Below are 12,205 nucleotides of genomic sequence, written 5' to 3' on the forward strand. Positions count from 1 at the left end.
ATTGCATGCCAAGAATGTCCTTTCTCCCCAAGTAAAATTTTCTGGAATAAATACGTAGTTGATCATAATTACTCCAAATCATTTTCCAGTTCCCCTGAATCAGAACATCATGAACAGTATATTCAATTGTACCTGTGTGTGTGCGCACACGCATGTGTGTGTGTGTTTGTATGTGTGTGCATGTATGTATTTTTGACATCATGTTATGATACAGTTTGGGCACTATGCTGTTTTATCTTACACAGTCATGTTTGGGATACCCAGCTAGTTTAACCAGAAAAGTTAACAGAATTAGCTACAGCACCCAGTATCAGGAAAATTATTTTGAAGGATATATTTTTCTGAATAAAAGTGCTAGACACAACATTTTTGTGAGTCCTCTTGGAAAACAGAAATAAACTATCAGTGGATACCTGTCAATTACAACCCTCCTGGAGTTCACAGTATTTGTGATTTATGACAGGAAAATCATTCATTTTCCTAATAATTGTGGAGAAGTCTGCTGAATTTTATATAATATAATTGAAGAGACAGTAAGTCAAAACATAGAAAACACCCTTCACACTTATCACAGCCATCTGCAAAGTTTCTTATAGGAACAAACTATATGACATCATGTCAGGCAGATGTAGGAGTTGCCCAGGAATGGTAAGTTACTTAAACACGAGCAGTTGGCTGTCTCCATAGAAAATACCAATTAGCAAATTTAAGGTACTAAACAGAGGAAGTCTTCCCACTGACATGCTAGGCTTGTCCAGGATGGCTCCCCAAAAAGCTGAGACAAAGGACACAGAGCAGTGACAAAGAGCCACCTCCTGATGGCATAGCAGAAAAGTAGAATTTCCTGAGGAAAAATAAATACGAAAATGGCAGAAAACCTTACACTCCACGGTGCCATAGCGGGCAGCTCCGTCCCCGCTCTACTTCCTCAGTATTACTCAAGCCTGATGTCAAAAACACCCACATCTAATTCAAATCGATCAAGCTGAGCAGGAAAAGTTAAACATACATACATACATACATACATACATACATACATACATACATACATAAATGCAGCAGCCGCCACCGTCGCCACCCAATTTTAGCCAGTAATACATGAAGACTGGATAGGAAGGTCCCTGAGCCCTGAGTGTTGGTGGCATTTCCATCATAGGTGAAAAACGCTGGTGACAAGGTTCAGTTTTCCACCTGTGAGATGATGATAATTATTCCTGTCCCTCCAGGGCTCCAGGCTTTTGAGCACCCTCGTCTCCCATGCGCTCCCTGCCCACGTTTGCCCGGCCAGCTCTGCTATCGTCAGCTTAGCTCGAATGTCTGCGGATGACCACAGGAAGGGTTGCTTCCTCCCGCCTTTGTGATAATGTGGCACTTCAACTGCACTGTGACCATCTGAGTACAGGACAGTGTCTCCCACAAGAATCAAAATGCCTTGAAGACAGATCAACATCTATCTATCTAGCAAAGGGTCTGGCATATAGTAGCTGTTCAATAAACATCCCTTGAATAAGTGTGCCAGTGAACAAAGAAGCATTTAAATTATGCCAAAGACTAGAATGAAAAGAACCCAGTTTGCATATTTCTGCCCTCCAATCATCACACTTCAAAGGATTCTAAAGACAGGGTATTTATCTTTTTTTTTTTTTTTATCCTCACCCGAGGACATTTTTCCATTTTTTACTCAGATAGAGCAGGAAGGAGAGAGAGGAAGAGAGAGAAACATCGATGTGAAAGGGACACATCGAGTGGCCGCCACCCACACGACCCAACCAGGGCCGGGGACAAACTGCAGCCAAGGTACGTGCCCTTAGCGGGAATCGAACCCGGGTCTCTGTGGACCGCAGGCTGATGCTCTAACCGCTGAGCCAAACCGGCCAGGGCTATTTATCTTTTTAATATAAAGGAAAATATATCCTCAAACAGAAAAAAATAAACAATCCCATGTAAATCTTCACGAGAACAGTGGACGTTATAAGTTGTAGCTGTGAAATTCTAGTCCTTGGAAAGCTATATGGTATCTCTCTCATCTTTCTTGAGATCTGTTTTTCCATCATGGCGAGGTTCAGGCTGAAGCCCAAGATGACGCAGGGACACCCGTGTGCAAACTCTCCCATTCTCTCCAAACACCGTGTCCCTAGGTCCAGCTGAAACTTGAATTTCCTGGAAGGGTGCCCAGGGAGCTTTCCCTAACCCTTCCACTGACTTAATCCTCGCCCACCCTCTAACTGTGCCTGGAATTACATCTTACGACTACTTTCCTAAAAAGTGGGCACTCCATATAATTGATGGGAAAAAAAATGGGATAGGCCTGGAAAGACGTACACACAAAACTATTTCCTAAGTCAACTGAGGCCAAGTCAAGGTTCTCAGGATGCCACGGCCACTCGCTCATCAGGCTAAGAAGTAGCATCGGAGAGAGGCTGTGGACTCAGAGGACCTGGATTTGAGGCCACACTAGCTTGGGGACCCCGGCAAGTTATGAATTCGACTGTGCCTCAGCCTCTTCAACTATAAATGGGAGCATAATGGTGCCTACCCCACAGGAGTACTGTATGGAAAGAAAAAAGTTAGTACAGATAATGCAGACAGACATCTGTAGTTCACATTAAGCATTTAATAATAGAGTTAGTGCTAGATGGTCTTCAGATGCCCTGGTCTTTGAAAGGATTGCTTAGTAGAACAGTCCAGATGATGAGAAAATGCCCCTCCTGAGCAAATCTCTAGCACAAATAGCATATCACATAGATGGCAGTATAAAACCCTGACCCTACCTAGCCTGACTGGTATGGCTCAAAGGATAAGCATCGACCCATGTACCAAGAGGGCACCGGATTCATTCCTGGTCAGGGCACATGCCCAGGTTGTGGGCCCAATCCCCAGTGGGGGGCAGGTAGGAGGAGGCCAATTGATGTTCCGTCTCATCGATGTTTCTCTCTCTCTCTCCCTCTCACTTCCCTTCTCTCTAAAATCAATAAAGAAAAGAGGATTTAAAATAAAATAAAACCCTGGCCCTAAAGTATTATGTTGCTATAGGGTATGAAATCATGAAGGTTTTAAAAGAAAATACAATGTAGCATTGATTTTACTAGAACCCACAAGACTGCACACACAAAAAAAATCTTTTTTTGCCACATATAACAGAGTAAACAAGAAAAACACTATAATGCTTACTAGCAAAATGTTTTGGAACAGGCTCTATCAGCTAGCTTCCATATCTATCCAATAAGATTTGTCAATGTCACAATCATCTTTTCCACAGCTAATGCTCTGTGTGCGCGTGTGTGTGTACGCACGCATGTAAGCGTGTACACGAAAGTCACTAATATACAGAAGACCCATGCAAGCTTAATACTGTTATTCCTCCCAATTTCTCTCTAAATCTGTGAACTTGCTGTGATTCACATCAGATTTTCAAGGTTCTCTTGTTACTTTCACACTGAATCTGGTCCAAAAGGGGAAAAAATACTAAAGAAAGCAAAACAACTTTTTTTGTTTCTGAAAAACCGAATTAAACATTCCTGATGAATGAGTTCCCTATTTCCTTCAGCCAAGAATATCTGTTGCAAAAAGTATGTGAGGGAAAAGGAAAGTATGTAAGGGGGCCAAGAAAGGGTGAATGGTTATCAGAAAGCTGTGCAGAGAAAGCAGATGATAGAACAGGCAGTGTTAGTATCAAGTTAGTTGTAAAAAGAATAGTGACCTCTATCTCCTGACTTTGGACTTAGCAGACAAAGGGCAATAAAGGTATAATATGATGTCCATTTTCACTTTGAAAGCAGATGGTGAGCAGAGTCTGAGAAAACTGAATTGTATACCCTCCTAGATATTCTGCCAGTATTAGATAAGGCCAAAAAGTATAATTCAGAGCATATAAGTAATCTAATAAAAATCAGATTTTATGCTCTCTTTCCCCTTCATAACTGAGCGACATATAAAATCATAGATTGAACATAAATGTCAAAAAGATTTGTGTATAGCCTTTTTAATGTCTTAACTTGTAAATAGTTTATTTGTGCCCCAAATCTATTATTAAACTTATCTTTGTGGCCAAAGTGTTTTGATATTAGATAATAGGAAAAAAACAATTTACCTCTAAATACAAGAAAAAGGAGTATTTCTTCAATTCCAAATACCCTATGTTCATATACAGCAAATCCCATTTAGCTACAATCAATAAGTAGTTCAGGGAATGGATCTAAATTTCTGACCCTCCATGTGATTTACTTGCATGGTATACAGATGAAAACAAGAGTCAATGTATTCATTTATTTGTTTGTTTTAGTCTTTAGAAGACTAAGTTTGGGGGTGGGGGGTGATGTGACATGACAAAGTTCACACAGTTGACAGATGCAGTGCAGGGATTTGAGCTCAGAGTCTTCTAAATTCAGCATGTCCCTCACCCTATCGAACTACAGCTCCTTTGAGAAGACACCTTCACAGACAGCTGTGGAGGCCTCGACTCGAAAGGCAGATTGAAGTCAGCTAGTGGTGGCGGTTGAGGGTTTGCTTTGTATTCAGTGGGTGTCAGAAGTTGTTTACAAGGAAAACGACATGTTGAGGAGGGGCAGAGATATTGCCCCTGTCAGATGAAATTTTAAGAAAAGGACGGAAAACTTTGCTCCTCCGACAATGCGTTCTGGTCGGCTGTTGATCTCCTTGATGAATAGTTTCAGAGACACAATTCATTGAAAGATTGGTCAAGTCACTCTTTCCAACTTGCAAACTTCTAGGATATATCATATTTATCATGATTATCTCTTATATCTGGATTGTGAAAATCCAAAGCCAGCTTTTATGAAATCTGCTAAATGCATAAAAGAGAGATGAAATAACCCAGAATAGCTAACAATGTTAAGAAGAACAAAGTTGGAAGGCTAACACTACCTAACTTCAAGACTTATTTTAAAGCTACCGTAATCAAGACAGTACAGTATTAGTGAAGAAAAAGACAAATAGATCAATGGAAGAGAATGGACAGCCCAAAAAAGACCACATAAATATAGCCGACTGACCTTTGACAAAGAGGCAGGGCAATGTAATGAAGCGTGGACACTCTTTTCAGCAAATGGTCCCAGAACAACCAGTCGTCCAGATGCAAAAAAATCAATCTAGACATAGACCTTACACCCTTCGCAAAAATCATCTCGAAATGGATCACAGACCTAAATAGAAAACACAAAACTATAAAACTCCTATAGGATAACATGATAAAATCTAGACAAATTTTAGATAAAGCACCAAAGGCAAAATCCATGGAAGAAATAGTTAATAAGCTGGACTTTATTAAAATGAAAATGTTTTGCTCTCTAAAAGATACTGTCGAGAGAATGAGGAAACAAGTCACACACTGGGAGAAAATATTTGCAAAACATGTATCTTATAAAGGACTTTGTTGATCCAAAACATACAAAGAACCCTTAAAACTCAACAATAAGAAACAAAAAGCCCCAATAAAAATGGGCCAGCCCTGGCCAGTATGGCTCAGCAGTAAGAGTGTTGCACACGGACTGAAGAGTCCCAGGTTCGATTCTGGCCAAGGGCACATACCTAGGCTGCAGTTCGTACCCGGCCCCAGTTGGGGTTGTGCAGGTGACAACCAGTCAATGTGTCTCTCTCACATTGATGTTCCTCTCTCTCTCCCTCCAGCTCTATCTGAAGATTAATGTAAAAATATCCTTGGGTGAGGATAAAAAGAAAAGGGTGCCAAAGACCTTAGCAGACACCTCATCAAAGGAGACATATAATAAGCATGCAAAAAAAAATGCTTCTCATCACATGCCATCAGGGAAATGAAAATTAATATAATAAGATCCCACTACATACCTACTAGAAATGCCAAAATCCAGAACACTGACACCACCAATTGCTGGCAAGGTTATAGAACAATAGAAACTTTCAACCATTCCTGGTGGGAATGCAAAATGGTACAGCCACTTTGGAAGACAGTTTGGCAGTTTCTTATAAAACTAAACCTTCTCTTGCCATTCAGCAGTGGTATTCATTGCTATTTACCCAAAGGGGTTGAAAAGTTATATTCACACACAAAAAAACTGCACATGGCTGTTTAGAGCAGTTTTACTCATAGTTGTCAAAACCTGGAAGCAACCAAGATGTCCTTAAGTAGGAAAGTGGATAAAGAAATTGTGGTATGTCCAGACAATGGATTAATATTCAGGGCTAAAAAAAATAAGCTATTACACCATGAAAAAAACATGGAGGAAACTTAAATGCAAAACATGTAAAAAAAAATTTTTTTAAGCCCAGCCAGTGTGGCTCAGTGGTTGGGCATCGACCCATGCACCAAGAGGTCACTGGTTCAATTCCCAGTCAGGACACAGAACCAGGCTGTGGGCCCGATCCCCAGTGGGGGACATGCAGGAAGCCAATCAATGTTCTTTCTCATCAATGTTTCTCTCTCTCTCTCCTTCTCCCTTTCTCTCTCTGTAAAATCAATAAAGAAAAACATTTTTAAAAAAGAAAGAAAGAAACTTAAATGCATATTACTAAGTGAAAGAAGCCAATCTGAAAAGGCTAAATACTACAAGATGCCAACTCTATGACATATGGAAAAGGCAAAACTATGGAGACAGTAAGAAGATTAGTGGTTGCCTGGGTTTGGGAGGGGAAAGGGAGATGAATAGGCAGAGCCCAGGGGATTTTGGGGGCAGGAAAAATACTTGTATGTTTTTTTTGTTTGTTTTTTTTGTTTGTTTGTTTGTTTGTTTTATCCTCACCCGAGGACATTTTTCCATTTTTTGCACAGACAGAGTAGGAGGGAGAGAGAGGAATAGAGAGAAAAACATCGACGTGAAAGGGACACATCGAGTGGCTGCCACCCGCACGACCAACCAGGGCCGGGGACAAACTGCAACCGAGGTACATGCCCTTAGCGGGAACCGAACCCGGGTCTCTCCGGCCACAGGCGGACGCTCTAACCGCTGAGCCAAACCGGCCAGGGCAAAATACTTGTATGATATCATAATGACAAATACATGTAATCCTACATTTGTCTAAACCCATGTACAAAACCAAGAGTGAACCCTAATGTTAACTGTGGACTTCAGGTGGCAAGAATGTGTCCGTGTAGGCGCAATGATAACAAAGGCATTACTCCGCGGGGAAATACTGATCTGGGGAAGCTGTGCATATGTGGTGGCAGAAGGTTTATGAGAAATCTCTGTATCTTCCTCTCAATTTTGTTGTGAACATAAAGCTGCTCTAAAAATAAAGTATATTTAAAAAGAGAGAACCAAAGATGAATAAAATATAATCATACTGATACTTATCATTTTAATCTTTTTGGGGGGAAAATATAGCATTCCTTATCCTCTCAGATAGAGTCAACAGAAAATCATTCATGGACAACAAAGCTGCATGAGATCCTCTACGGAAGCAAACTGTTTCAGGTGGGGAACAATGACAGGTGAGGGTAAGATATAAGTGAATGCCCAATACAAGCATTCATTGAAAGGGTATGCTAGGATACACAGGTAGAAAATTGAAACAGCCCTAGTTAGAACAGAGTAATAAGTGCTATCCCCTGACAAGGGAAAAATAAATAACTCTGGCTTAGGCCACTTTGGAATGTAAGAGGTAACCTAGAACACCACTGTCAGGAGACATGTATGCCTAGCTTCCAATCCAAATCAGACAAAAAAGTCAAAGGAAAGTTCCCACATGATGTTAAATATAAACCAATATAAAAATGATTTATTTAAGGGATATTGTTTATGTTGGAAAGGTATAACAAGGTTGTAACAGCTTTTATTCCGTTGGTTCAATCCCAATGCCAAGCTCCTGCCTTATGCTTCCATGAATGGTTCATCAGGGGCCAACTACAAGTCTACAAAGATGTTTACTTTAAAACAAGAACAAGCACAGGCTGGTTCATTATTCATGTATCTTTCTGAGGAACAGATATAACAGATATAAAACTTTCTAAGGGAACATTTCTATCTTCCAATTGTAGTTTTTTTGGCTTTCATAAGCACCTAGATAGTTTTTCTAACTTTCTTCCTAAAAGAATCCATAAACGCTCAACGGAGGTTTAGGTTAACGAGAAGCACCCGACCACAGGCTCAGGTTGAGGCTCAGATTTTAGAAGGGCAATTAAAACCCTTCTATCTCCGGGGAATACCAAAATAAATGCTGATCTGACTATTCCATTTTTAAAGATTCCAAAAGAAGTGATTACCAAAGGAATATCTAGTCTTGCACTCAGCTCTTCAGATTTTTAAATTATATAGAGTTTCCTTTCCAAAGACCCAATAAAAGATACGACGCCATGTCTTCTTTACTCATTAATTTCTTCTGTTGCTTTAATGAGGTAACTGTCCTTGACCATCTCCCCACTGGGTAGGGCAGACAGATCAGAGTCGTGGGAACCTTTTTTCTTTTATCTCTTGTGTGCTTTGAGTATTAAGCATATTAATGGCAATGACCAATCTTGAATAACGTGGTATTCTTTAGGTAATGTAAAATACAAACACTATAATCCTTAATAAGATAAACTATAATCAGAATTACTGAACTTAAAAACTGAATCATAATACTGAGAGTCTTAATAATAATTCAATCTAAAGCCTTATTTTATAAGTTAAAATATAAAACAATTTTATATTTGGATATGAGGCCCATAAAAATCAAGTTACTGCCCTGGCTGATTTTGCTCAGTGGTTAGAGCAGAGGTCCATGGACCAAAGGGTCATAGGGTGGATTCCAGTCAAGGGCACACCCCTGGCTTGGAGGCTCAATGCCCAACCATGGTTGGAGTTGTGTGGGAGGCAACCAATCGATTTGTCTCTCTCGCATTGATGTTTCTTCTCTCTCTCTCTCTCCCTCCCTCCCTCCCTCAGTCTGTCCCATTCTCTCTGAAAAGCAATGGAAAAATATCCTTGGGTGAGAATAAAAAAAAAAATCAAGTTACTTTATCACCTTTACAATTCTAGCTAGTAGCAAAGCCAAGCCCAGATGCCCAATCATGACTCCCATTCCTTTTCATGACTTTACTGGAATGGATGTTTATATGTTTATACTATGTCTACCATTTTTAATCACATGGTCAATTCTCTTCGTTCTCATGGTTGGATGTAAACAACTTGTTTTCAGAATTCATAAGGACTCCTGGCCCCACAGACTGTGTGCTCGGGGCTAGGCTGGGGACAAGCCCTAGGAGAGCTGAGGGCACAGGCTGTGGCAGTGGAGTGTGGAGCCTGCAAGGAGACGCCGTGTGCGCCTCGCTGCCAACACACACACCGAAAGGGCGACTTTCCAACACTCTGACCCAAAACCAACTGAGAGCAATAAGATGTTCATCCTACTCTTCAATGCGGAGAAGGGGAGGGGGCGGGGGGGTAAGCAACACTCCTAGAGAAGGGTTACTCCCGTCAGCTCAGACAAAGGCAAGGGTGAGGGAAGGTAGAGACAGATTTTCTTTCTGTTCCAGGTAGAACAGAAACGTGGAGCAGAGATATTGCAAAGCCCTGAGCTCGCAGGCTAAAAGAAACTGCCACGGTTCCACTTCTCCCTCCAGAATTAAAACAAACAAACAAAAAACAGAAACATTCATTGCCCTGGCCGGTGTGGCTTGGTTGGTTGGGTGTTGAGCTATGCACCAAGAGGTCAGGAATTTGATTCCCAACCAGGAATCAGTTGTGGGTTGTGGGCCAAATCCCCAGAAGAGGGTATGTGGGGACAGTGGGTTGATGTTTCACTCTCACATCAATATTTCTCTCTCCCTCTACCTTTCTCTCTCTAAAAATCTATTTAAAAAATCTTTAGCTCTGGCCGATATGGCTCAGTGGTAAGAGCATCACCCGTGGACCAGAGACTCCCGGGGTTCGATCCCAGTCAAGGGCATATACCTCGGTTGTGGTTCGTCCCTGGGCCTGGTTGGGTTGTATGGTTGGCAACCAATCAATGTGTCTCTCTCACATGGGTGTTCCTCTCTGTCTCTCTCTCTCTCCCCCCCCCCTTCTCCCACCCTCCCTCCAACTCTATTTGTGTAAAAGTATCCTCAGGTGAGGATAAAAATAAACAAAAACAAAAAAATCTTTAAAAAAAAAAAAAGTGAGAACAGCCAGTTTCTATCCTTCTAATAAAGAAACTCTGAAATTTTTTTTTTATTTCATTTATTCCCCCAAGTCAGAACTAGGCTAATATCCCCAAAGGACCATCATGGATGAGAAAAGGTGAGCAGAAAAGATATGGACCTGAATATGAATCTTACTTTTATTGATATTTGCCTGATCAATAGCAACCCTTGGGCCTGGGGCAATGATCACTGATAGAAGTCAGACAATGAAGACTGTTGGATTGTAGTCCACTCTTGATAATTTAGAGCAAATGATATAAAAGAATTGCTCAGACTCCTGGTTGTGTGTGCCTCCCCCTCTCCTCTCTTAGGTGAATTTCCCTAGAAATTTTCACATATATCATATCATATCTAATAGAACCACAAAAAATACTGTAAATATCTCCACGTGACAAATAATGAAAAGAGAACTCAGAGAAGTTACAAAATTCCCCAGTGTTCACTCGTTAACTGGAAGAGGCAGCTTCTAATCCAGACTTTGCAACTCCAAGTTCCCCAAACCACGGGCACTCACTGAAGAGAATCTCTTATCCTTCTCACTCTTCCATCCTTTCCTCCACTTAAAGAGGTGAGAAGTAGAAGTTTTTAAATATTTAGTTTATAGGTTTCAATTCTCCATGTTCCTTCTACCGCCAAATTATTACTGAAATGTAGAGTAGGTTTTATGTATCTCTTGGGTCTTTGGAGGGAAAATAAACTAATTTTCAAAATAAACAAATAATAAAGCAAAACATGGGCTTAATTTATCATACACGGCTAGGGGCAGGTGGAGGCTAACAGTTTTTTTTCCAACCCAGTTCTAGAATCAAAAGCGGCAAATCCCCAATGGCAAAGTCAATTCTATCTTCCAATCAAATAAATGAGGCCTTCTAGGTTCATCTTCACGCAAGAAAGATAGAGAGAATGGATCCAAGATCATTTATGGATGTTGGGGAAAGTCAGCACCTGTTCATTGAAAGTTAATGTTTTGGGTTCCACACAGGCTTTGGGAAAATTAATATAAATCCTTTTGGAAGCAGAATTAGTCATCCAAAATAGTAATATTCTTTCTCCTCCCAAGAAAAACAGTCTCTGGATAGCTGGGATTTGAGAAGCATGGTGTAGCTTTCTGAATCTCGTGCCTCTGTGGACATGCGATAATGGGCATTCACTGTTCAAATTATGAAGCAATCCCTTTGCTATGTGATTCAAAAACCTTGACTCCCTATTTTCAGATTAAAATGAAGACTCAGAGACTGAACTTGAACCATGTCTGAATGTCTGTGGGCTGTTTTCCCCACAACCAACAACCTTACTTCAACTCCCAACTCTTTAACTGCTCCGACCATGGAAACAGTAATAATGACCCTCCTTCATTAAACCTCAACTTCCCCTCTCACTTGTGCTTCTGACCAGTTCACTCACTTCAAAGCAAGCACAGCATCCTGTTCAGTTACTCAGTGGGACTTCTGTATCTTCACCCAACACCTTCGACCAAAAGCCACAAACAACTTCATGATCTCCGCATTCCTCCCAGTCCAGTGACGGCGATTATGTAACCTCCGATTTTTTTTAATTTTATGTTTTTATTTTTTTTCTGTTGCCATGGGAAAGACTGTGTTTGGTCAGCTCCATCTGCAAGGGGTCATTACTGGCCTTTCCTCCACATAAGACACCACACACCTGCAAAGAAAAAGAATACAGAATTAAATAATTTTTCAAAGAGGCCAAGCAAGGGTTAACCAATGTATTGCTTTGCTCCTGGTCTGAAGAAACGAGGGCAGCTGTATAGTGCTAGCTGAACTCAGCATTTCAGTTTAAGTATTACCAATAAATAGCAATTAATGTTTCCTCATAATTTAATATTTGTCGGGCACAATGGACTGAGCACTTTAAATGAATGAAATTTATATGGGTAAGCTCCATAAATAAAAATGTATAATTCCAAGTTTACAGAAAATGAATGAGGTTAAGAGAGGCTGAGTAACTCACACAGGGCTAATAAGCAGAGGAGCCGGGACTCGAACCCGGAGCCCACAATCTTGCTGCAATGCTTGTCACTCATAGTGCCTGCCCACAGCCTGTGTCATAGCACAGGCCAGCTTCCAGTATGGCCTACTGGCCTGCTGCAGG

The 12,205-nt window shown here is 40.9% G+C and overlaps 1 long non-coding RNA gene across 1 annotated transcript in view; it reads right to left on the minus strand.

Moving 5' to 3' along the window:
* Positions 1–5,070: 5,070 nt before the first annotated feature.
* The window catches only part of LOC118627260, a 73,360-nt gene continuing 66,225 nt past the window's right edge, over positions 5,071–12,205 (minus strand). The window contains exons 3-4 of the long non-coding RNA XR_004959040.1: positions 11,498–11,755; positions 5,071–5,162 (exon numbers count right to left, since the gene is read on the minus strand). This is a non-coding gene — a long non-coding RNA (uncharacterized LOC118627260). The remainder of the gene's footprint in view (positions 5,163–11,497; positions 11,756–12,205) is intronic.

The sequence above is a fragment of the Molossus molossus genome, unplaced genomic scaffold, assembly GCF_014108415.1.
Source record: "Molossus molossus isolate mMolMol1 unplaced genomic scaffold, mMolMol1.p scaffold_m16_p_12, whole genome shotgun sequence".
NCBI lineage: Eukaryota > Metazoa > Chordata > Mammalia > Chiroptera > Molossidae > Molossus > Molossus molossus.